Source organism: Lygodium microphyllum, chromosome 14, assembly GCF_053477565.2.
Source record: "Lygodium microphyllum isolate KBCC chromosome 14, Lygodium_microphyllum_v1.1.10, whole genome shotgun sequence".
Taxonomy (NCBI): Eukaryota; Viridiplantae; Streptophyta; class Polypodiopsida; order Schizaeales; family Lygodiaceae; genus Lygodium; species Lygodium microphyllum.
The window spans coordinates 127,015,345-127,039,951 of record NC_141148.1 but is presented as its reverse complement, the minus strand read 5'-3'; the positions used below and the strand labels follow the sequence as shown (position 1 = coordinate 127,039,951).

Sequence of the window (24,607 nt, the reverse complement as noted above, 5' to 3'; positions counted from 1 at the left end):
CGTAACATAAGCACATAAGTACATACGACAATAAGACCATAAGTCTGGGGGAAAAAACCTCTCCTACCGAGAGTAAAAAGTGCCCCAGTGTCCTACTGATCACCGATACTCCCATATGAGCGTAGGCGTAAGTAAGGTGTGAGTCAAATACCCAACAGATGCCAGGATTATCTTTAGGGGGAAATAAATATTTTGTCACCTTTGTCGAGGATGCTATACGGAAGGTATAGGTTTATTCTATTCGTAGCAAGGATGAAGTGCTTGACAAGTTTAAAAAATTCTTGGCATTGGTTGAAAATCAGACTGATAAGACACTCAAGTGTCTTTGCTCTGACAATGATGGGGAATATGTGTCCAAGGCCTTTCAGGCATTTTGTGACAACAAAGGGATAAAGAGGGAGCTCACTGCCCCTCATAATCCACCCCAAAATGGCGTTGCGGAGAGTATGAATCCAATCGTACAGGATAAGGTCCGTACAATGCTATCTCATGCTGCATTAACCCATGGTTTTTGGACAGAGGCTGTCATGACAGCCGTACACTTGATAAATCGGTCCCCAAGAAGCGTGGTCAGGCAAGCCACCTTCATATGCTCACCTAAAAGTGTTTGGTTGCAAGGCTTTTGTGTACATTCGTAAAGAAAAACACAGCAAACTTGAGCCAAAGTCCTGTAAATGCATTTTTTTAGGATATGGTGATGAGGGTGAAATGGGGTATAGATTATGGGATCTTGAGAAAAGGAAAGTAGTACGCAGCAGTGATGTTATCTTCTGGGAAGATCGCATGTATAAACAGCCCAAAAAGATTGAGGAGGTTCGTAGGGTTGTATTTCAGGAAGAAAATACCTTTTGGACAGCAAAATGTGTCCGTTGTACAACAACAAATACCTGTTGTAAATGAACATGCAAATGCAGAAAATAATGCTGAAATGATCAGCCAGCTATTGCCCATGATAATGAGCCACTACATGTGCAGGAACAGTCAGGACAGCAAGCTGTTAATGCTGATTTGCAAGCTGAAATGCCAGGACAACAAGCTGAAAATGCTCAACAGCCAGCAAACAATGATCATTGGGTTAGGAGATCGTCTGGGGCTACTAGACAACATGATAGATTCATTCCTAGTGTAAATAATGTGGCTGATTACGTCATGTTGATAGACTGTGGTGAACCATCTTGCTTCAAGGAAGCAATGTCAAGACAGGACAACAAGAAACGATATAAAGCCATGTTGTCAGAAATGGAATCTCTTGAGAAAAATGACACTTGGGACTTGGTGCAGTTGCCTAAAGGGAAGAAAACACTTCCATGTAAATGGGTTTACAAGATGAAGGCCACTTCTGGTTCCTCACCAAAGTACAAAGCAAGATTGGTTGCGAAGGGGTACAAATAGGAACATGGAATTGACTTTGATGAGATCTTACTTGTAATTAAGATGACTACATTGAGAATCATTTTGGGCTTGGTTGCAACTGAAGATATGGGGCTCATACAGATGGATATAAAGACTGCATTCTTTCATGGTGATGTGCATGAAGACATATATATGTAGCAGCCTGAAGGGTTTGTGAAAAACGGGAAAGAGAAGATGGCATGTAAACTCAAAAGGAGTTTGTATGGGCTGAAACAAGCACCAAGAGAATGGTATCATAAGTTTGATACATTTACGTAGTCTCAAGGTATACATAGAAGTCAAGTGGATCACTGCTTGTACACCAAGAAGGCAGCCGATGACAGCTTGATTATCTTGGTTTTGTATGTTGATGATATGCTGATTGTTGGCAGGGATACTTATGCCTTGGACTCACTGAAGCAAAGTCTTTATGGTAGCTTTGACATGAAGGATCTTGGTGATGCAAATCACATTCTTGGCATGTGAATACTCAGAGCTAGGTCGAAAGGATTGCTCTATCTATCTTAGCAGGAGTATATCTCCAAGGTTTTACAATGTTTGAATATGGAGGGGGGGAAAACAATCGGGGTTCCATTGTCTCCATATGTGAAACTTAGTGCAGCGGACAACCCTACATCTGATGATGAGAAGGCTGAAATGGCCAAGATACCATATGCTTCAGCTGTTGGTAGTTTGATGTATGCTATGGTTGCTACACGTCCTGACATTGCCTTTGCAGTGCGAGTGGTCAGCAGATACATGGCAAACCCTGGTAAAAAGCATTGGGAAGAAGTGAAAGGTATTACGAGATACCTCAAAGGCACAAAGGAGTTGTGGATCTGCTTTGGAAAGCAAAAGGCATCTGTTGTTGGCTTTACGGATGCAGACTATGCTGGTCATGTGGATTGTAGAAAGTCCACTTCTGGATATGTGTTTACCTTCACAGGAGGAGCAGTCTCTTGGATCTCCAAGCTACAAAAGTGTGTTGTATTGTCTACTAGAGAAGCAGAGTATGTGACTGCCACTGAGGCATGCAAGGAGGCTTTATGGCTTTCACGTCTAGTGGAAGAGTTTGGCATTACAGAGTTACCTGTTCTCCATTGTGCTAATCAGAGTGCTATCATGCTAGCACGGAATCTCGTCTTTCATGCAAAGATGAAGCACATACAGGTGAAGTACCACTTCATTAGAAATGTACTTGACAGCAAGAGCATTGAGCTTATCAAAGTGCATACAGATGATAATCTTGCAGACCTTCTCACGAAGGGTCTTCCAATAGAGTGGTTTGCTCATTGCCGACAAATGATGGGAGTTGGATAGATATATGTATTTTAGCTTTGTATATACCTAGACTTAGCTGATTCTTTTCTCCTCTTAAAGGCACATTGCCTTTAGGTGGGAAATTGTTGGGAATAAAGGCCCTTGTGCCTTTTAAATGTGATTGGGTGTGAATATACCCTTAGCACTTGTACTTTCATATATATATATCTATCTAAAAACCTAAAGTGGTACGCTCGTCATTGTACCCACAAATTGTGCTCACTCGACTACTTTGCTCTCTCTCACTCTCACTCTCTGCTGCTAGCAAGGATTGCTGGTCTTGATCCTCGCGCTCCCCATCACTACATTTATAGCAGTCAAGCCGGTTGGGCAGACTATCATTCTCTTATCTCTTGTAGGTGCTTCGACAGCTGGCTATAGTCTTCTTTGTCTCCGTTGTGGATTGTAGGCTGTACACTCTCCATCTCTATCATTGTCTCCATCACGACCACCATCATAGGTGCTGCCATCATGATTCAATTTGATCTGGTGCCCTCATTGATACATTGGACTGTGTGCAGGGATTGATCAGTCCTCATTGTATTAAGATTTTCTTAATTGTTTAGTGCAGATTTCTTTTCTCTTCTTGCTTTCTTTTCTCCTCTCCTTTTGCCTTTGTGCATTTGCAGGTTGTACGAAGATGTTTGATCGCAGGTTCCAAGGCTTTGATGACTTGGATGAGGAGGTTTTCTATCACTTCTCTGAATGGCAGTGTGATTATCGTGAAGAATAGAGGCATTGAGACCTTTTGTACGGCCTTATCATTTGGAGCAGCTTTCTCCTTTTCCCTCTCTCCACGTTTCACACAAAGCCCGTTCTATTGGTTGTAGAATGCCTAATATGGCACCACCGGTGCAAGTGCTTGTTCTCCCTTCGTTACCCAAGGAGGATTGGCCAGATGGTTTCGACTATTCGCTTTGGTCATGCAAGGTGGAATGCATCTTTGACACCTTTGATATTTGGAAGCTTGTTACCCTATCTATAACTTGTCCCGTGGAGGATCCTCATGAGGGAACATCAATGGATCGTGCATGGGACTTGCTCAGCTCTCAAGCCTAATCCTTCCTTTTTGTGAGCTTATAGGATTTTGTCTTAGTGCATGTTTGTAGGTTAGAGGCAATGGTGGAAGTATGGAAGAAGCTTGTGTCTTTGTACCATTAGAAGACATTTGCCAAGAGGATTTCTCTTGAGAAGAAACTTAAGATGTCTCTTGTCCTTGGCTGTCTCAGATGGTCCTCCAATGGCTGTAGATTAGACCAGTAGCATCTCCTTTCTCTCTTGTAGGCCGAATGAACTGAATCTCTCTTTTTCCAACCCCCAAAAACGTTTTTCCAGACTTGCATGGGCATTTTTGCCAAGTGGCAGCCTTCTAAACTCATTTTCCAACATTATCCAGCCATTTAATTAATTTTTAGAATTAAATAATTCTAAGAATTAAATTTAGGCCTTCTAACCTTGCCCAAAATTAAATGTGCCCATCCATAATTAAATTGGCTAGGCCATTTGCAACCTGGAGTGGTCCCTAACCTTTGTTGATCCTTAGGTTGGCATTAATTAACTAATTAATGCTAGTCCCTAGTGCCACTAGTGACACTTATTGGCCAAATGACTATCCTAGGTGCAAATCTGACACCAACAGACCCCCAAAGCCAAGCTGGCATATCTTATCACAAATTTTGCCTTTGACACCCATTGCATTGTGAAGGTTCTTGGTTGGTTATTATGAAATAACTACCATGTGTATCACATGTGCTAAATAACCTTGCACATTTGATTAATAACTTAATCAAATGTTATTGACAAGATTAAAGCATCTCAAAATTTGATACCCCTGTTACAATGATTCTCCTTACTTAGTTGTAATCTCCAAAGTTCAATGTGTTCTATACTAGCCTTATATTAAGAACTTGAGAGACTTTTTTTTTGGAAGGAGCTTGTCTCACTAGTCTTGGAGCATGACAAACCGTTCAAAGAGGTAGGAGCTAGTGAATGCACAAAGGCTTTCATGGTTGGTTCGGAGAAAGGAAAAGCCCAAGGCTAATAAATAGGATGCCAACGAGGAGGAAACGTTGAATAATAAGAAGCCCAAGTGCCCATATTGTGGGAAGAGTACATATCAAGAGAAGTGTTGGTAGAAGTACTCTCATTTGAAGCCCAAGGAGGGGTTTAAGGATTCAAAGTCTAACCTAGCGACCATTGAGTCCATTTTCATATATGTGTTTGAGGAGGAGGATAGTGTTTTTGCTTCTTCCCACATGACCTATCAATAGGATTGGCTTCAGGACATGAGTTCTAGAGGGGGATCCATCATCATTGGTGACAATTCTTTCGTACCCATTTGTGAATGGTCTTACGCAGTTAGGTGCTTGAGTTATTTTTACATAGGATGTAGTTATTGAGGAGTAGTTCTTTGAATAGGTACAAAGAAGGGTGGGCTTTATACACGCACTACCCTTGTTGTGAGAACTTTCCATAAGCTAGGTTTACTCTGGCATGCCTGATGTAGACACCTTAACTTTGATGCTATTAGGTGAGCTTCTTAGAAGAAGATGGTGGAGGAACTTTTTGATTTTCCTCCTATTTATAGTCTATACCCTAGTTGTTTGAGGGGCAAGCACCATAGGCAGCCCCATCCATAGGTTGTGTCTCTCGTAGGGATTCTACACTGTTAGAGATCGTCCACACCAACCTATGTGGTCCTATGGGCACGATCTCCATGGGAAAGGCCAATTATTTGATGCTGATCATTGATGTCTTTAGCTGTTATGTGTGGACTTATTTTTTGGAGTACAAAAGTGCAACGTACTTCAACTTTTGTGATTGGAAGGTGCTTGCGGAAACACAAACGTCTTTCAAGGTACGAGGCATTCGAGTAGACTATGGTGGCGAGTCTTGTTCTAATATCTTTTCTTAGTTTTGCAAAGATAACGGTATTTGAATGGAGTACTCTCATCCGAACATATCATTTGAGAATGCTGTAGTGGAGCATGTCAATCAGACCATGCTAGAGATGGCCCGATCGATGTTGGAGAATAGGAGGCTTCCTTACATCCTTTGGGGTGAGGTGGTGGCTATTGTAGTTCGCATCTATAATCGGTCTCCTACCTCCATGTTACAGGATATGACTCCCTACGAGGCTTTCTTTGGAAAGAAGTCTTCTGTTTTCCACTCTCTTATCTTTGGGTGTGATTCTTTTGTCCATGTGGACAAGAAGAATATGTTGGAAAATAAAGGCTTATCGTGCCTATTACGATGTTTGGGTGTGCACGCACCCTTACATATGCACTTCATATATATTATTAAAAAAAACCTAGTGGTATACTTTGTGATTATACCCACATCAAGTTGTGCTCTTACTCTCTTTCTCACTCTATGCTCTCATTGTGCATATCTCAGTCTCGCGTGTCTCGATCCTTGCGCACTCTCAGTTAACAAGCTGGTATGTTTGGTTGCAAGGCATTTGTGTACATTCGCAAGGAAGAATGCAACAAACTTGAGCCAAAGTCCTGTAAATGTATTTTCCAAGGATATGGTGATGAGGGTGAAATGGGGTATAGGTTATGGGATCTCGCAAAAAGGAAAATTGTACACAGCAATGATGTTATCTTCTAGGAATGCACAAACAGCTTGAAAAGATTGAGGATGCCAGAAGGGTTGTATGATGTACCGATAGGATAGCAAAGGATGCTTGCTAGACAGCAATAAATACTTGCTGTAAATGTCCTTGAAAACGTAGGGAATAATGCTGAAAATGATCAGTAAGATATTGTCCATGATGTGTCACAATTTTAGCAAGAACAGATGTCTCTGGAACAACCAGAACCAGTTGTACGGCATGCTGAACTTGCAAAATAGCAAGCTGTTAATGCAAATTTGTAGGGTGAACAGTTAGTAAATCTTGATCATTGGGTTCGTAGGTCAACCGGAATGCAAAGATAGAGAGATAGGTTTGTTCCTGGTGTCAATTATGTTTCTCATTATGTCTTGTTGATAGATTGTGGTGAGCTGTCATGCTTCAAGGAAGCAATGGACAAAAAAGATATCAAGAAATGGCATAAGGCTATGCTGTCAGAGATGGAATCTCATGAAAAATGGCACTTGGGATTTAGTGCATTTGCCTAAAGGGAAGAAAGTGCTACCATGCAAATGGGTTAACAAAATGAAAGTCACTTTTGGTTCTTTGCCAAGGTACAAGGCATGATTGGTTGCTAAAGGGTACAAGCAAGAACATAAATTGATTTTGATGAAATTTTTTCTCCTGTAGTCAAAATGACTACCTTGCGTACCGTTTTGGGCTTGGTTGCATCTGAAGATATGGAACTCATATAGATGGATGTAAAAATAGCTTTCTTACATGGTGGTTTGTATGAGGAGATCTATATGTAGCAGCTTGAGGGTTTTGTTACAAAGAGAAAAGAGCACATAGTATGTAAACTCAACAAGAGTCTGTATGGGCTGAAACAAGCACCACGAGAATGGTATCATAAATTTGATACATTTATGCAATCTCAAGGATTTCATAGATCTCAAGTTGGTCATTGCTTATACACCAACAAGGCAACAAATGGCAGCCTTATTCTCTTGGTTTTGTATGTGGATGACATACTAATTTGCAGGTAGGAATGTTTATGCTTTGGACTCCTTGAAACAAAGCCTACATAGTAGCTTTGATATGAAGGATCTTGGTGAGGCCAATCATATTTTTGGCATGTGTATACTCAGGGATAGATTGTAGGGTCTTCTCTATATGTTACATCAGGAGTATGTTACTAAGGTTTTGTGCATTTCAATATGGAGGGGGCAAAGCCATTAGTGTACTGTTGCCTCCATATGTGAAACTTAGTGTAGATGACAGCCCTACATCTGATGATGAAAAGGTTGAGATGACCAAGATTTCTTATGCTTTAGCTGTTGGTAGCTTGATGTATGCTATGGTTGCTACATGTCGTGACATTGCATTTGCGGTGGGAGTGGTTAGCAGGTACATGGCATATCCTGGCAAAAAGCATTGGGAAGCAGTCAAGGGTATCATGAGATACCTTAAGGGCACAAAGGACTTGTGCATCTGCTTTGGGAAGTAGAAGTCATCTATTGTTGGCTTCACGGATGCAAACTATGCTAGTCATTCTAATTGTAGGATATCTACTTCAGGATATGTGTTCACGTTCACATGGAGAGTAGTTTCTTGGATATCTAGGTTGCAAAAGTGTGTTGCATTGTCTACTACAGAGGTGGAGTATGTGGCTGCCATTGAGGCATGTAAGGAGGCTTTATGGCTTTCACGTCTGGTAAGAGAGCTTGGCATCATAGAGGTTCCTATCCTCAATTGTGATTGTCAGAGTGCTATCATGCTAGCACAGAATCCTGTCTTTCATGCAAATACAAAGCACATACAGGTAAAGTATTATTTATCAGGGATGTACTTGACAGCAAGAGCATTGAGCTTGTCAAGGTACATACCGATGATAACCTTGCAAACCTTCTCACGAAGGGTCTTCCAGCAGAGCGGTTTGCTCATTGCCGCTAGATGATGGGGGTTGGATAGCATATGTGCATTTCAGCTTTGTACATACAGACTTAGTTGATTCTTTCCTCTACCTTTAGGTAGGAGGTTGTTGGGAATAAAGGCTCACCGTGCCTTTTACTGTGTTCGGGTGTGCACGTATCCTTACACATGTACTTTATATATATTATCAAAAAAACACTTAAGTGGTACACTTTGTGATTGTACCCATATTGAGTTGTGCTCCCACTCTCTACTATGCACTCACTCCCTCTCTCACTGTGCATATCTCAGCCTCGCGTGTGTCGATCCTCGCGCACTCTCAGTTAACAGGGACCTTCTTTGTCTGCGATTCCTCTCCCCCTCCTCCCTCTCCACCTGCTTCCCTTCCCCCTTTGACAACTCCTTTGTTTTGGAATAGTCCTACCCTTTTCCCATCCCCTAAGGTTTCTTTTGGGGATATTGAGCCTTTAGAAGGGGAGCCTTCCTCTTCAGATGTGCATGGTTAATGGAAATGGAAGTAGGGTTAGGATCATTAGTGGGCATTAGAGAAATGTCAGGACTCCGGAGCTCTGCAGCTCAAGTGCAAGACCAAAGGAATTGTCAGGAGCTCAGCACTCAAGGACAGGTTAAAAGGAACTTGGGAAATGTGTATTTTCCAAAAAAACCAAGGAGATACATAAAAGGTTTTGCCCCATAAGCAGCACACTTACTAAGCAGCTCCAAAGCTTGTTGCAACTCGTTGGAAATTTTCAGCCCTTTATGCATTTAGAAAGCTGATCTTGGTTATTTTGGGGTCTCTTGCTCTCATGCAGCAGTCAGCAGTTTAGGGACAGTCATTCTCTCTTCTTCTCTGTTGATGTGCAGGCTTGCTCAGGAATGGACTGATCACAGCAGCATCAGTCTTTAGGGCAGCAGGATGCTGAGTTCATGCTGCTGTTAGGGCATTGTGTGGCTGTTTACAGCCAATTTTGGGCTGTTGCAGGGCTGGGCAGAGCTTCAGGCTGGCAGGCCAAGGCAGGAGCTCTGGACACTCCCTTCTCAATCTCCAGCACTCTCTCTTCTTTCGGCAGCTCCAGAACAACATTTGCAGCAAGCCTTGGCAACTGATTTTATCTAAAATCTGAGCATAACAGGATATGACAGCAGCACATGGGGCCGAGAGTCTCTCTTCTTTTCTGAAATCTCGAGCCACATGCACTTTTTGGACACTTTAGTTGTGGACTAAGTGTGTTTTATTTGGTTTCATTGCAGGAAATCCTCTCTCTCTCTCTCTCTCTCTCTCATATTCTGATGCACAATAGTGTGTTTCATTATGATGCACAATAGTGCACAACATTTTGCAATTATGGCAAACAAAACGAAGACACTACTGTATTTAGATTGGAATGTGTATAGAGTTGGAGCATACATGTGTGCCAATTTCTTCCTCACCATTTGCTACTTGAACTTTGAGGGAGTGTTGCAATTCCATATCAATGCATTTTAACCGATCAATGGGTGGTTGATCTATTGACAAAACCACGTGCATTACCACTATCGATAAGGATAAATACATGCTTTTCATTAATATTATATTGAATGCATAATGTTGGGGCTCCTAGAGCCAGTCCATGTATCTATGGAGATGGAGCAAAGGGAAGTGGTAGCCGGATGGGGTATAATAGGGGTAATCAAATTAAGAGTATGAGACAGGCAACTACTTGGCTCAAAGGTGAACCTATCCTTTGGATCATAGAATTGCTCTCGGTCCAAATCCTCAGCATACTCCACATTTTCAGCATGTAATTCCTCCTCATCATTGTTTCAATGTTCTATTACATATGTGCCCTATATTGTTATGGGAGCACTAGATTGTACTCAAAGAGACTAGATTAGATGCAAGATTTGTTGCTAGATTTTTGATTACAAGATAATTCCACATAGGGGCACAAGGTACAATGATAATAATGTATGGAAAATCCCACAATTCGGGACTGTAGGTATGGATATAAGATATTAGAATTACAAGATCTCCCTCCATGGGGATGAACAAGACACAAGACATTACTAGACAAGATCTCATACTATGGGATTATAAGGTGACAAGGCAATAGGAGTATAATGGAAGACAATATAAGACTAGATAAGAACTAGAACTGGAACTCTGAGTTACTTGGAGGTTTGGACTCCTTAAGCTCCCAAGACTAGCATTGGCAAGATTGAGGAGTTCTATGGCGAGGCCCTTCTTTTATAAGTATTGTGGCTAAAGATCTTCTAGAATGTTCCATGATGACATCATCAATGATGTAGGCGATGACATGGCATATCTTTTAGAAGGTTTTATGACGATATGGCAAGGGTGAATTCGCATGGTTGGCTTGACGATGTCTTGTTAAGGGTACGTTCGAATGGGTCGTGGATTCATATGACATGAGAAATAATTAATTTATACACTTGATCATGGCAAGTCTGTAACATCACCCCTTTTGGCGAAGAGTTCCATAAGGAGCGGCTTGATGGTTGTGAGGTGCCCGCCCATCGGCTTTCCAGGCACTCTTTTAGCGGTCTATCGAGAAACGAATCTAAGCGTCGCTACTCGGCACTCCCAGGGAATGTTCCGAGTTTTGTCGCCTAGGGTTTCCCGAATCCGCCTCGCAACGGAACGTTTACGACCGAACCCACTAGGATCGACCTGAAATTCGGGTTCCTAGTTGTCAAGGTCTCCTGTTAGCATTCTAGCGTCGGGTATTGGACATCCTACTTTACGCAGAGATACCCAACCCGAAGGAGATCTATGCCGCACTTGGTTCAAAGAGAATGGGAAACGAGAGGGATGCGTTGCTCAACCTCTCTGCCCATAGGGCATAGTCCCATTCCGGTCCCCTAAAACGGCATGAATCGGGTTCTAACCTATCAATACCTAAAGGTCGAATGACGATAAAAACTTGTGAGAAGCCTCCCAGTTCTCTGGGACCACCCTGCCGTAGGACGGACCCGTCGGGGATTCCGCCCACCCGCTTCCCTTAATAGCTTTAGTTTTCTAATTAGGTCCTACCACATTTATGTGTGACACTCAAAATCAGCTTCATTAATTAAGCCTTTTAGGGAACAAGGTTCGTTCGCGTAAATTATAGCACAGACACGAAAACAGAGCAAAGCAATCTATTGACAAACAAGATCAAACAAGTTCCTTAACTTATCTTCAAGTTAATCTTTGTCTCCCGCCCATACAGGAGAAATTATGTTTCGCTTCTGTCCAACAGAAGTATCCCTTCTGCCATGCAGAAGTAACTGGTCCAATTCACATGGCACCAAAACTCAATCCTTTATCTAGAATAGGATCTCCCAACATGCCCAGATGTTGGGGGCCACGGAGGTCTTCAACTCCATTCTTGACCTAGCAAGGGGTGTCCAGAGCTCCAACTGACCCACAAGCTGTCTAGGAGCGAAACATCATACCCGTGGTTGGCCTTTTCACCACTCGACCTTCGGCCCATGAATCGAGCAGTGCCCTTTCGGGTTACTACGCGGTGCGACCATGGAGGTGATCCACCCGTACAATATATCCTTCCTTAATTAAATCCTTTAAGAATCAAGCACAAACAAGGCAATCAGCCTAATATCATTTTCCAAGGAAACATTCCTTTAATCCCATGGCGACTTGTCATCACAGACCCTTGCCATGCATTTACCATAAATCACAAGCACTTGGAATAATCATCCAAACAATAACTAACAACCAATTGAATGTAAAAACATTTAGGATGTTGTTCGATCAATCAACAAAACCAATTGCATTATTTCCAAACAATGCAAGAATAGACGATATAACATTTCCATCGTATATTTGCTCTTCCCCTTGGGATCTAAGAGCAATACCATGCAACATGTTCTTAACACTTCCTTCCTTCGACTAGGGCATATGTTAAGGGTTCAAACACTATTCATGATGTAAGTTCTATAGGTCACTTACCTTGATTGATAACCCAACCCTGAATTTGGATTGGCAAAAGTCATCGTTATCCAACGGATCTCAAGACATCCTAGTTTTTAACCCTTATGATCAATTTCTTGTACTAGCTCTTAGTCAAGTCATGAGGTAACTAGAAATTTATCCTCATATATCAAACATGTCATAGGCATAACATGTAAATACTTGATAAGATAAGTGTGAGATGATCTCAAGTAATTAGACTCCTAGGCTCTTAGGCTAAGTACCTTTGAAGTATCTAAACTTTAAACTAGTACTTCTCCATTCATGATTCTTAATGCCATATTCTTTTAGCAATTATGCTATCTATAACCCTTGACTATACTCTAATCTAGCATTTCTATGCCCAATCTTTTAATATCGTTCTTTTGACGACTATGCCATTCATAACGCTTGACTGATTCTTCCTTGTAATTGCTCTACTAGCAAATACGTCATATGAAACTGGATGCAATTATCTATCCTTGTTATATGCACTTCGCAAACTCCATCTTCCGAATAGGTGAGATGAAATTTATCCTTTTCCATTACCTATACTCGTGCAATAGTATGGGGCCTAACGTATCTCATACGAGAATCAAAGCAAGCATTAATCAATTTGAAAATACATTACTTACGACCGGAACCGCAGTTGGATTGATATTGATGCCTTTGCCCGAAGCCTTGTTGCTAGTTGCAAGATTGTCATCCGCACGCGACATTCTTTGCTTGGAGGCCATCGTCCGCAGGTAGACTCAAGAGATTAAGAAGGTAGAATAGATTCAAGATGATAGAGGGAATTGAGCTAATTCTCTTCCTTGCAGCCTCTCGAGGTGACTCTTCTCTCTCTCTCTCTCTCTCAAGATCTCTTTCAAGCTCTTCCTCACAATCTCTTGGAGGAGTATCCTCCTCTCTACCTCTCTCTCGCAGCCTCTCGGGGTCTCCTTATGCCTTTTTATGCCTCTCCCATGCCCCGTATTTATAGTGAATTAGAGAAGAGGGCTTGTGGTTGAGGAGTGGAGCTCTTTGTGGAGGGGGATCTTGGAAAGATCAGTGATCTGATGCTCAGATCATAAATCTGATGGTTCCATTGGCTCCGAAAGGGGGGTAAAACCCCAAGACACTTGGTTAGAAAGCTCTCAGTTCACTCCTTCTTCTTTTCTCTGTTCGAAGTGCTGTCTACTGCCTGTAAACTGCGATCGCTGCGCGCGCGATTTCGCCAGTCACTTTTCTTTATTTTTCTTTTTATAAAATCTTCAAACTAACTAAAATATCACTTCTCTTTTCTTTTTAAATGACATCCAGTTCTAAAAATCTCCATATCTTTTTCTTTTAGGATAATATCTAAAGTATCTAAAATATACTAGTTTTATCCAAATTCTAATGTTTTTGGACCTTCCAAACTATACACATGAACTTAGTGATTAATATAACTCATAAGTCTCGTTCACCTTGTAATTTACGTGAAGGGTAGCTACGGTCTTTGCCAATTCGAGAAAAATATCGAATTTACGACTCTTGATTTTTCTAAATAAAATATTTTAAATTAAATAAAAATTATCAATAATTAATGTTAGTTAGTTTTTACCTTAGTTAGTCTTTAGTTAGTAATCTTACTAACTTATTAATTGACTAACTAACTTACGAACCAACCAACTAACTTTTATTGTGCGGAGATATTACAATGGTTTGGTTCAAGTTTCGTTGGATTCCTCTTGTGAAATTCTTTAATTTTGAGAGATGCTCTTTGGAGATATTATGCAGGTTCTCAAGTGCGATCATTGATGTCATATCCTTTCCAGTGAACAAGGTATTTCAATCAACCTCAGGAGATCCTAGAGTCTTGATCTCAAAATTTTCATGATCTTCAATTTGGATAGGTGGTAGGAAATTAGATCTCTCCCCCCCTCAGTGGTGAGTCATGGTATAACTCGAGCAAGGAAACATGGAAGACTAGGTGGATCTTCATGATACTAGGGAGTTGGAGTCAATAAGCAATTGGGTTGATCTGCGCTACGATAATGAAGGGCCCAAATCTCTAGTGGTCTAGCTTGGTGGAGGGCTTGGTTGTCTTGAGGTTATGCCTAAGGAATCATACTTTATCACCGATTTTGTATGATGGATATTGGAGACAATGTTGGTCTGCATAGTGCTTGTACTAATTTTGAGCCTTTGAGATTTGTTGCTTGAGTTCTTAGTGTATATATGCTAGGTATTCAGTTTTATCTCAAGGGGCAGGGTTGTTTATGTGATTGGAGAGATGTATATCCATCCTTGGATACTAGGCATAGTTTGTAAAGAAAGGAGTTTGCTTGGTAGATGCATGTATACTATTATTATAAGCAAACTCTACAAAGGGCAAGAGCTCAAATGAATTATTCCAATCGTAGTTGATGGTACAACGGAGATATTGTTCCAAGACTTGATTTATCCGTTCTATTTGACCATTAGTCTGTGGATGATTGGCTGTGGATAACTTAACTTGGAGGTTACAAAGGCTCTTCCAAAAACTAGATATGAATTGGGGATCCTAATTGCTGATGATGTCCTGTGGAGTCCATGTAATCTAAAAATGTATCTAAGGAAGAGTCTAGAGGTAGCTACGCTTGTGATGGTCTTGGTGGTAGGGATGAAATGTGGCATTTTTGTAAACCTATCTACCACAACAAGAATAGAGTCATATTTGTTTGATTTTGGGAAGATCTGTTATGAAATCCATGACAAAGAAGACCAGGATCCCACTAGAATAGGCAAGGGTTGCAAGAGGCCATGTGGTTTGTGATGAGGTACCTTAGCCTTGTTGTATGTATCATATGATTTTATATATTACTTAACTTCTTTCCACATTTGGGGCCACAAAAAATCTATTGAAATAAGCTCTAAGGTCTTATTAGCTCCAAAGTGTCTTGCTGCTGGGGTGTCATGGCATTGTTGGAGTACATGGAGTCTTGTCTTTCTTGGAGAGATGTAAAGTAGATCCTTATAGTATAACAATCCATTAGTTTCCTGAGACTCACAAATTTCATTTCCTTTTTCTCTCGACATGGTTGGCCAAATTATCATGCGACAGGGCTTCATGAATTAATTGGATCAATTAAGGTAGTCTTGGTGACAATTGGAGATGGCTGCTAGCTGAAGGTACTCTAGCTTGAGTAGTATTGCTTGTTGTTGATCAAAATCTTCTTCTCCCTTCTTAGATGTCATGTAGGATCTTCTTGATAAAGTATTTGACTGGCATTGTTGGTGTCCTAGGCGATAGGTAATGACAAAGCCAAACCTAGATAAGAAGTTACTCTGGTAGGATTGTCTTTGATTGAGGATATGAGTTGTCATAAAGTATTCTAGATTTTTGTGATTTGTATAGACAATAACATTATGGGCTGCACCCTCTACGTGATGATGCCAAGTATCAAAGGCATCTACAATGACAAGGAGTTATTTGTCATGGATCTCATAGTTTATCTATGGAGGGAAAAACTTCATTGAGCAAAATGCCACTGGATGCATATGACCATCATCTCCATGTTGGGACAAGATGACTCCTAAGGCATAGTTTGATGCATCGGTCTCCAAGAAAAAGGGCTTGGTAGGATCTAGGTGGACTAGGATTGGGGCAGTGGTGAAAGCGATCTTCATGGTTTGGAAGGCCTTCTCGAGGTAGTATGTAATTCAAGCACCTCATGTTGATTCTTGAGCTTTGATTTCTCACTTCCCTTGCTGATTTGAATGAGGCACTGAGTCTAGAGATGAAGAGGAGTTGAAAGAGTAGAGAGGAGACCTGAGACATGCTAAGCCATGTTCAGTTGTACTCTAATACCATGTGAAAGATGCGGATCTAGAGCATGGCTATGGTGGATGGAAGATGAAGATTAAGTTCATGATGACATAGACTGAAGACTTGGCCAACTATTACTCAAGTGAATTAGGTTCCAAGATGAAAGCTTGGACTCATAAAGACAATCAATCTTGAGTTGAGATTGACAATGACCAAGACACTAGCCGAGACACAGAAAAGCATCATGATATTGTATTTATCATATATGAAAAAGTGATAGTCAAGTACAATGCTTTATGATTGCTGGATGGGTAGCAGTTTTCCCTTTCTGTGCAGATGGGATTCTTGCAGCTTGCATGTCTTCATCCCAAACTGCCTCATACAAAGAGGCCACAGTGGGTGTGATTGCAAATATCTCAACAATGTTGAATGTGGAAAATGTTTAGTGTGCTACAAAAGTCATTTCTATAAGTACATCCTCTATTTAGAGCCAAATGTAGCTTGAATAAATTATGTGGAGCACAATCATGTGGATTGGGAAGGCCATAATTGACATGGGATACATTGTGATAGTTTTTCAAATTCAAGGTTGCTTATTGCACCTTGGTTATTAGAAGAGAGAGGACTTTGGTCAAAAACTTACTCCATATTGGGTTTACTACATTGCAAGCATTTCAACAACACATTGCATTGGTGGAGAGTCATGTAATTCAAAACTTGAATATAAGGTTGTTGGGAATGAATATATTTATGACAATGTGAGATATTTTAAATATCGTATCAAAATTTGAGTCAATCCTTATCTTCAAGTCTGACAAGGATGATGCATGCAGCATTGACAAATAGCCATGGAAAATGTCTCTTAAATCTGGATATTGCAATATCTTTTCTAGATGTTCCCATACACCATTGTAAGCATTTAAGGAAGGAAAAAGCTAAGGACCCAAGACTCCATGATAACTCATGTCTTTCATGTAGGTTGTTTCTACTCCTCAAGAGGCTATCCCGAGTACAATTTTCTTTTGGGCATTGCATTAGACCCTTTAAAGTCTTGAGACCCCAATCGAATAAGTGGAATACTTAAAATGTTTCAAGAGTGATCCTAGGACAATCTAAATGCTTATGTGTAACTTTTATGATATACCGATCCTTTAAGCTTTGATTATGTACATTGTCTCTTAAATATATCTCATTTCAATATACTTGTTAATATTTATAGCTTATGATTTAACATTTCTTCTTCAAATGTATGCATTACCCTTTTCTTGCATGACTATAATTTCTAACTAATTTGAAAATCTAAAAGGTTGTACTTAATACATGATTACTTTTATCTCTACACAAATACATGCAACAAATTACTTGCATCTTCTAATAGTAAATGTCAATTATTATCCTCAACATATAATAATAATACTACAGTAGTATTCCAAAATCTAACACATCAATTCTAGTTTGCAACACAAGCATGTACTCGTGATCACTAAATTAAGAGTTAGGACCTTGAAAGGTCAAAGCATGACATCTAGTGAGATGATGATATTTACATTTGAAGACATGGAAGGTGATTGAACAAATGTTGATTTGAGCTTCAAAAAATAATTACACAGAGAGAGAGAGAGAGAGAGAGAGAGAGAGAGAGAGAGAGAGAGAGAGAGAGAGAGAGAGAGAGAGAGAGAGAGAGAGAGAGAGAATTTGAGATATTCAAAACTATTCTTAGCTATTGGCAATTGGTTGTGTAGGGGTTGTGTTGGTTTGGTGGGGCAATAATGAAAACAATGAAGAAAAAGACCTTATTATCATTGACAAGGCCCTGTCCTTCCACCTTGATAAAAATAGGGATCCCATACTAATATGTATTTTCAACCCGTCTATCACGCACACATGCACATGATGGAGAACACAAACTCAGTGCGTATGAGGATGAAATAGTGCACGACAATTATCAACATATGAGCACATAATAGAGCACATGATCATTTATTGCACAATCACATAAACTCATGGTCACTTAAAATAACTCACGAGCATGCTATCCATCTAGCATACTTGTCGTCAACCACATCCACCCTCAGGCATATGCTTAAGCACATGAGTACATAGAGCACATAACAAAGTATGGTAATAACTAATTGAGCACAAGTACAAAAGAGACGCACAATAAGACATGATAATTAATATGATAAAATCAATAATAGAGCATGTGATATGGTACATGATAGACCACATATATGAAACCCATACACTCAAGCACAAGCGTGTAGGCCCATGATAATATACATAGACATACTATAGACACATACTTGAGGGGGCACAACACACTAGCATACTATACTAGAGCACATGGACAAATACACATTCCATACCACTCTAGTACATAGTACTATAGTATAGTAGAGAGTATGCGACACACACCATAGATAATATAACACTCAAGCATAGACACTAGCACAAGCACACACACTCTTTATCACAAGCACAAATACTAGACTATGGGTATGCACGTGAACTTGATTGCTCAAGTACACACTAACACACGCACAATAGTCCATAGCACATGGGGCCACATGCACTTATCTTGAGTACACAAGTGTAGGAGGATACACACAAATATACTAGTACATAGCATGCAAGAGCACTAGCATATAAGAACACAATGATGAGATGGCAAGCTCAACATGTGCGTACATTGATAATGTGTAACTTGATTAGGTGGATTTGTACATCTATACTTAGCATATTGATGGTTATTATGATCTTCACACAACCATTGACTTATCACTTATTGTATTTGATTAATTACACCTACCTAAAATTGACAAAGTTATATTACTAATCAGTTACTATAATTAGTTATATTTTTTTGACTTATATGGTGGTAAGAAAATATATTGGTTTCTATCTCTCTTCTTGTATTCTTGAGGAAGCTTCCATCTCTCTTCTTGTGTTCTTGACTAAGCTTTTTCTTACATGTATTATGTATGTTCATCATAATAGCTCAAGCAAGTCTCCCCAATACGAGATTCATGACATGGTATAAGAGCAACACCATTAAGTGAGGTTGGTTTTGGAGGCTATTGAAGAAGAAATAGTAAAGATTCAACTAAGCAAGCAACCAGTAAAGCTCTTTCATTCTATTACTCTTTCCCTTGGAAAGTGCATGTGGAGGCACCAGAAGTAGAACATAACAAAAATCTTAGATTGCGTTGAGATTTGATGTGTAAGCAAAATACTCTATATTCTTTATAGACAATTCCTTAAGGACTTGCGTGTTGTGTTTTTAGTCATATAAGATAGTTTTGACCTTGTTTTAGCTTCGCAAAGGTATAAATAACAATTTAAGATATATTACAATTTTAGCTATGTTGAGTATTCTTAAATGCACATGTTTCAAATCTATAAGTTTTAAGGTATTTTCGAGAAGTAAACACAATGCTTATTTACAAACAATTTGTAGATTGTGTGTATTATTGAGCAGTCAATGAAAAAGCTTACTTGGCTTATTACATTCACATCTTGTGAAAGGTTGTTAAAAATACTTTCTTGGTGTTTGGCACTTAGTTTTGTCATAATGACAGAGAATAGTAGAAATTCTATTATTAAGAAGCTATATAAGAATAACTATCCATCATGAAAGTTTCGTGTCAGAAAATTTTTTACTTGAAAAAGACATCTACAAGTTTGTTTCAAATTAAAAAAAGAACCAAAGCTAAGTGATCTTGTAACCATAGAAGAATTAAAGGCATATAATGAATAAAATGAAAAAAACCAAAAAGTATTTTATTGGTTGTCTGTAATCATTGATAACATTATATTGGAATATATTAGAAATACATAGAATTCACATGTAGTTTGAAAAACCTTTGAAAATACATTTTTAATAAATACAAATGTATGGAAGATTCAACTCAAGTAAGAGTTGAACACTTTGAAGAAAGTAAATGTGTTTATAAATGAGTATGTTTTGAAGGTGAGAAGCATTATAAAGATATATTAGTAACTATTGATACATTGTGTGATGATGATGATTTAGTTTCATCTACTTTGAATAGTCTTAGTAATGAGAAAGCTTGAAAAATTTTAATGACTTTTATGCATGTAAGGAAGTTGTTTCTATATGATTACTAAAGAGATTAACATGTAGGGCGAATCATTAGAAACGACTGATGAACATATCTAAGTATTTTACTTAAGTTCAAGAAGGGGATGTAATAGATTCTATTTAAGAGGCCATGATATGGAATATGCTAGTAGTAATTAAAAAAATAGTTTAAATCAACAATTTGGTAATATGTAATTTTTAGGAGGCTGTGGTAATTCTAGGGGTAGGGGGAACTCTAGAGAAAGAGGTGGATGATATAACAAAGTTTGTAGCAATTCTAGTATTGTTTGTCATTATTGAGAAAGAATAGATTATATTACAACCCACTATTAAGAAGGATGAGATTTGTAGTGGTAAATTGCAATAAGAAAAGTACAAATCATTCTCAAGGTAGAACGGTGATAAAAATGTGTATTTATTTATCATACAATATATGATGAATACTATTACAAGAAAGGAGACATGTGATTATGTATGATATATTGATTTATATGCATTAAATCATATGAATAGCCATGGTAAATGTTTTAAAGAGGTGTGAGATTTAGATAGTCTAGAATATGTAGAGATGAGTAATTCATGCCACTCGATCTGGCACATTGGAAAATTTTCTTTATCTTGAGATGATGGTTAGATAAAATGTTTGTTACATGTGTTTGCATGTGTTATCCATTATAAAGATGACTAGCTATGCTGAATGATTTGGAGAGATGTGAGATTTACATAGTCCATAATATATAGAGATGGGTGATAATTCATGTCACTTGATCTTGCACATTGGAAAAGTTTCTTTATCTTTACATGATGGTTAAACAAAGTGTTTGTCAAATATATTACATGTATTATCTATCACAAGGAAATTGGTATTGGTTAGTGTCGTTGCTCTTGCGAGAAGACCATCAAGACCCATGGACCGCTTATTGCTTCAAGCATTTCAAGGTGAGAGCTATAGCTATCTCTCATATAGCTGTGCGCACTCTTTCACACACCAATGTAGTGAGCTTACCTTCGAATCCAATTGAGTACCTTCTCCCACGAATCTTGGTAGCTCCATGATTCAAGATGTGCCCTTAAGCAAGCTCCATCTCCAAGCTCTAAGCTTCGACCTCTGTAGCCATGCACGCAAGAAGGGGAAAGAGATAAGAAGAAGATGGAGAGAGGAGAAGAAGAGATTCTCCATGGTCCCTCACTCTCTCCACACACACACACACTCCCTCTCTCACACACACACTCTCCCTCTCACATGCACACTCTCTCTCACATGCACAAGAAGAAAGCAAGAGCAAGAAGCAAAAAGATGTTAAAATATGTGGGATCTAGAGTATGGTAGATGCGGAAGCTATGGAGGTTGAAAGAGGAAGAAGAAACTCATGAAGACATTGACCTTGACAAAGACAAATTGTCACACAAGTGAATTAGGTTCAAAGATTGAGACTTGGACTCATAAACACAATATTGTGTATTGACAGTGATAAGACACTTTATTGGAAAGAAAAGAGTACTATCATTGCAATAGAAAAAGAGTACAAGTACAATGCTTTATAGGAATTGAGTGGTGGTACTTTCTCTTACTATGCATATGGGATTCTGGTCATCCTGAGCCCTCATTGCTCCTTACGAAGGGGCTGAAGTAGGTGTGATTGCAAATATCTCAACACCCCTCTTCAATCACAACCAGAAGTACAAAGTGTGTAGAGGCTTTAGTGAAAGCAACATCTGCAAAGTGTGGGCACACCATAAACATGGCAAAACTCCAGAGGCTGTTGCATAAAAGGCTTAAGTGTGGGTACTGCAAACATGATGGACATCCAGAGGCTGTAGCAGGGGCCTCACAAAGTGTACAAAGGCTGAAGTACATGGCCAACTGAGGAGTTTACACGTTTATGTCTGAGGCATTAGGGCTAGGAAATACAAAGCTAAAAAAGTCTATCTGAATAGAAGGTCTGATGAGGTTTGTTCTTCTCTTGGTGGTCTTCTTCTTTTTCTTTTTCTTCTTCGTTTGCTCCGTTTTCTTTTTTTTCTTTCATTGTAACTAGATAGGCCTTTTGGAACCTCTTTCTGACGTGATAGAACTTCTTGGTGTGTCTGGTCCTTTTACAGAAGTCACAGAAGAGCTGATCCTTCTTGCCTTTGTACCTGTTCTTGCCAACATCTAATGCATGTTCATCTCCAGACGTGCTTGGTTATTCCTTAGTTTTTAGCTTATTTTCCTCCTCTAATAGTGATGCCTGGATATCAACAAGTTTAGGGTTTGGCATGTTGATTAAAGTTGTTGATACATTATTATTTTGAGGAAGCAAACTCTTAAGTAGAACACTGATGCAAACATCTTCTTCCATTTTAATGTTGATTCTTGTAAGTTGGATTGGAAGTCCTTGCATGTAATTTAGATGTGTGGTAAGTGATGTGATGGAATTCATTTCAAACTTGAAAAACTCAATCAAGAGACCATAATTTGATGATTTAGACTATGCACCAAACAAGGTGTCAAGTCTCTTCCATGTATCATGTGAAGTCTCACAATTATCCACATGGTGGATATAGTTGTCGTTTAGCTCCAATTTGATAATGGCCTGAGCCTTATCATCATTCTTTTGCCAAGTGACAGTAAGGTCCGTATCAGGAGGCTTCTTTTCTTTTCCAGTGGTAATGGCCCAGAGGCCCTTCTTCATCAGGATGAGTTTGATGCGGGTTTGCCAGGTATGAAACCCGACTCCTTTGAAACAGGCAGTTGGAGAGTCTTTGCCCATGTTAGACTTGTGGGAAAATCAATAAATAAGCTTCAAAATTATCAGATTTAAGCAGTAGAAGAGTTGGTTGAGATGTGTCAAAAGACACAAGTGTTTAGAGCACTAAAATGAGTGTCAATAGACACTATGTTTCTTCCTTGAGTCTTCAAAATCTACAAAATCCTTCAAGTTCTTTCAGATCCAAATATTCCCCTTCTTGATTTGATGCTGGGACCTTCAAATCTAAGTGACAATGGGTTGTTCTAGGTGGCAAGAGAGAGAAAATGATGAGATTTTTGAGCTTCGTGAAGTTTGGCTATGGAGTCACAATAAGGGTTTTTGGGGGAGCCTGGTTATTCTGACATTGTAGGAGCTATACTTGATCATTTTGAAAACTTTTTATATGAGGATGAAGCTTAATTCAAGGGCTATCAATGCCCTAAGGTAATGGTTGGGATTGTGCCCTGTAGAGCACGCAACAACAACACGACTTGATTAGGTGCAGATTTTGACAGTGACTTATAAAAATGACAATGCTGTTCTCATCGTGCATCAATCTCAAAAATTTTTGTGATAGGATGCAACATCTTGACCCGGAGAAGATCTTCTTAGAAGGAAGCTCTAAGAGATGTGCCCTGGTTGAAGAGATCTCAGCCCTCCAAGTCAGGTAGGTCCTGCAGGCTATGACAGACACAAAGGGCAGCAATTGTGAAGAACTACAATGCTGAGTTTGAATTGGCCTAATGTTGAATTTTGAGATGACAGGGAGGAGCTCCAAAAGTAGGGCAACACTTCTCCAGAAGAAAGTTCAGAGAGATTTGACATGTGGAGAGAGATATGAAAGCTTCAATTTGACAAGGTGCTACTGGCTATGGTAGCCATGAAGGCAAGCTTGAAGGTGGAGATAGAAAGTGAGTTCATAGGTTGAGACTGAGATGAGTAGAGATAGACGAGAGGTGAAGAGCTACTAAAATGAGCTAAGCCATGCTCAACTGCGCTCTGATACCATGTTAAAATACGCATGATCTAGATCATAGCAAATGCGGAAGCTATGGAGGTTGAAAGAGGAAGAAGAAACTCATGAAGACATTGACCTTGACAAAGACAAATTGTCACACAAGTGAATTAGATTCCAAGATTGAGACTTGGACTCATAACCACAATCTTGTGTATTGACAGTGACAAGACACTTTATTGGGAAGAAAAGAGTACTATCATTGCATTAGAAAAAGAGTGCAAGTACAATGCTTTATAGGAATTGAGTGGTGGTACTTTCTCCTACTGTGCATATGGGATTCTAGTTTTGAGCCCTCACTGCTCCTTATAAAGGGATTGAAGTAGGTGTGATTGCAAATATCTCAATAGAAGAGAATAACTTTGACCACGTATAAGAATGAGCTTCTTCATTCATTTCTTGACTTTTATACATGCCCTTATCCCCTCCTTGGGTAGCCATCCCCTTTTTTGGACTTGTCCATTCCTATGCTTTCTTTTCTTCTTCTTCCTATTAGCATAGGCCTCAACCTGTGTCTCTCATTCTTTACAACTTGCACGGGAGAGATCCTAATACTCTTTTATAAAGTGAATTGCAATGAGACTAGCTCCTTTCTTGCTAGCATATTAAGGTGCACTTATTATTATGTGCTTCTTTTTCCTTTTAGAAAATTTTTTGCACTTCGTGTCCTTAGATTTTTTTGAGTGCACCTTTATCCTTTGTCTTTCTCTTGCCTTGGGACTATCTTCCATTTCCAAAATTTTGACTTTTTCTTCTTGGTCTTTCAAGGGTGTAACATTACCCCCCTTCTAGCTGGGTGCTAGTCCCATGGCACTTGAT

The 24,607-nt window shown here is 39.4% G+C and overlaps 1 protein-coding gene across 11 annotated transcripts in view; it reads left to right on the top strand.

Annotated features, from left to right (window-relative positions):
* LOC148026089 (cell growth defect protein) overlaps nucleotides 1-24,607 on the top strand; it is a 68,305-nt gene that overhangs the window by 26,814 nt on the left and 16,884 nt on the right. For 2 of the 11 annotated variants that reach the window (XR_015693184.1, XR_015693185.1), the window contains exon 5: nucleotides 18,940-19,265. The exons of 2 other annotated variants lie outside the window; for them this stretch is intronic. The gene's annotated coding sequence lies outside the window, so the exon portion shown is untranslated. 7 more of the 11 variants (XR_015693182.1, XR_015693183.1, XR_015693186.1 and 4 more) reach the window with 7 other exon arrangements.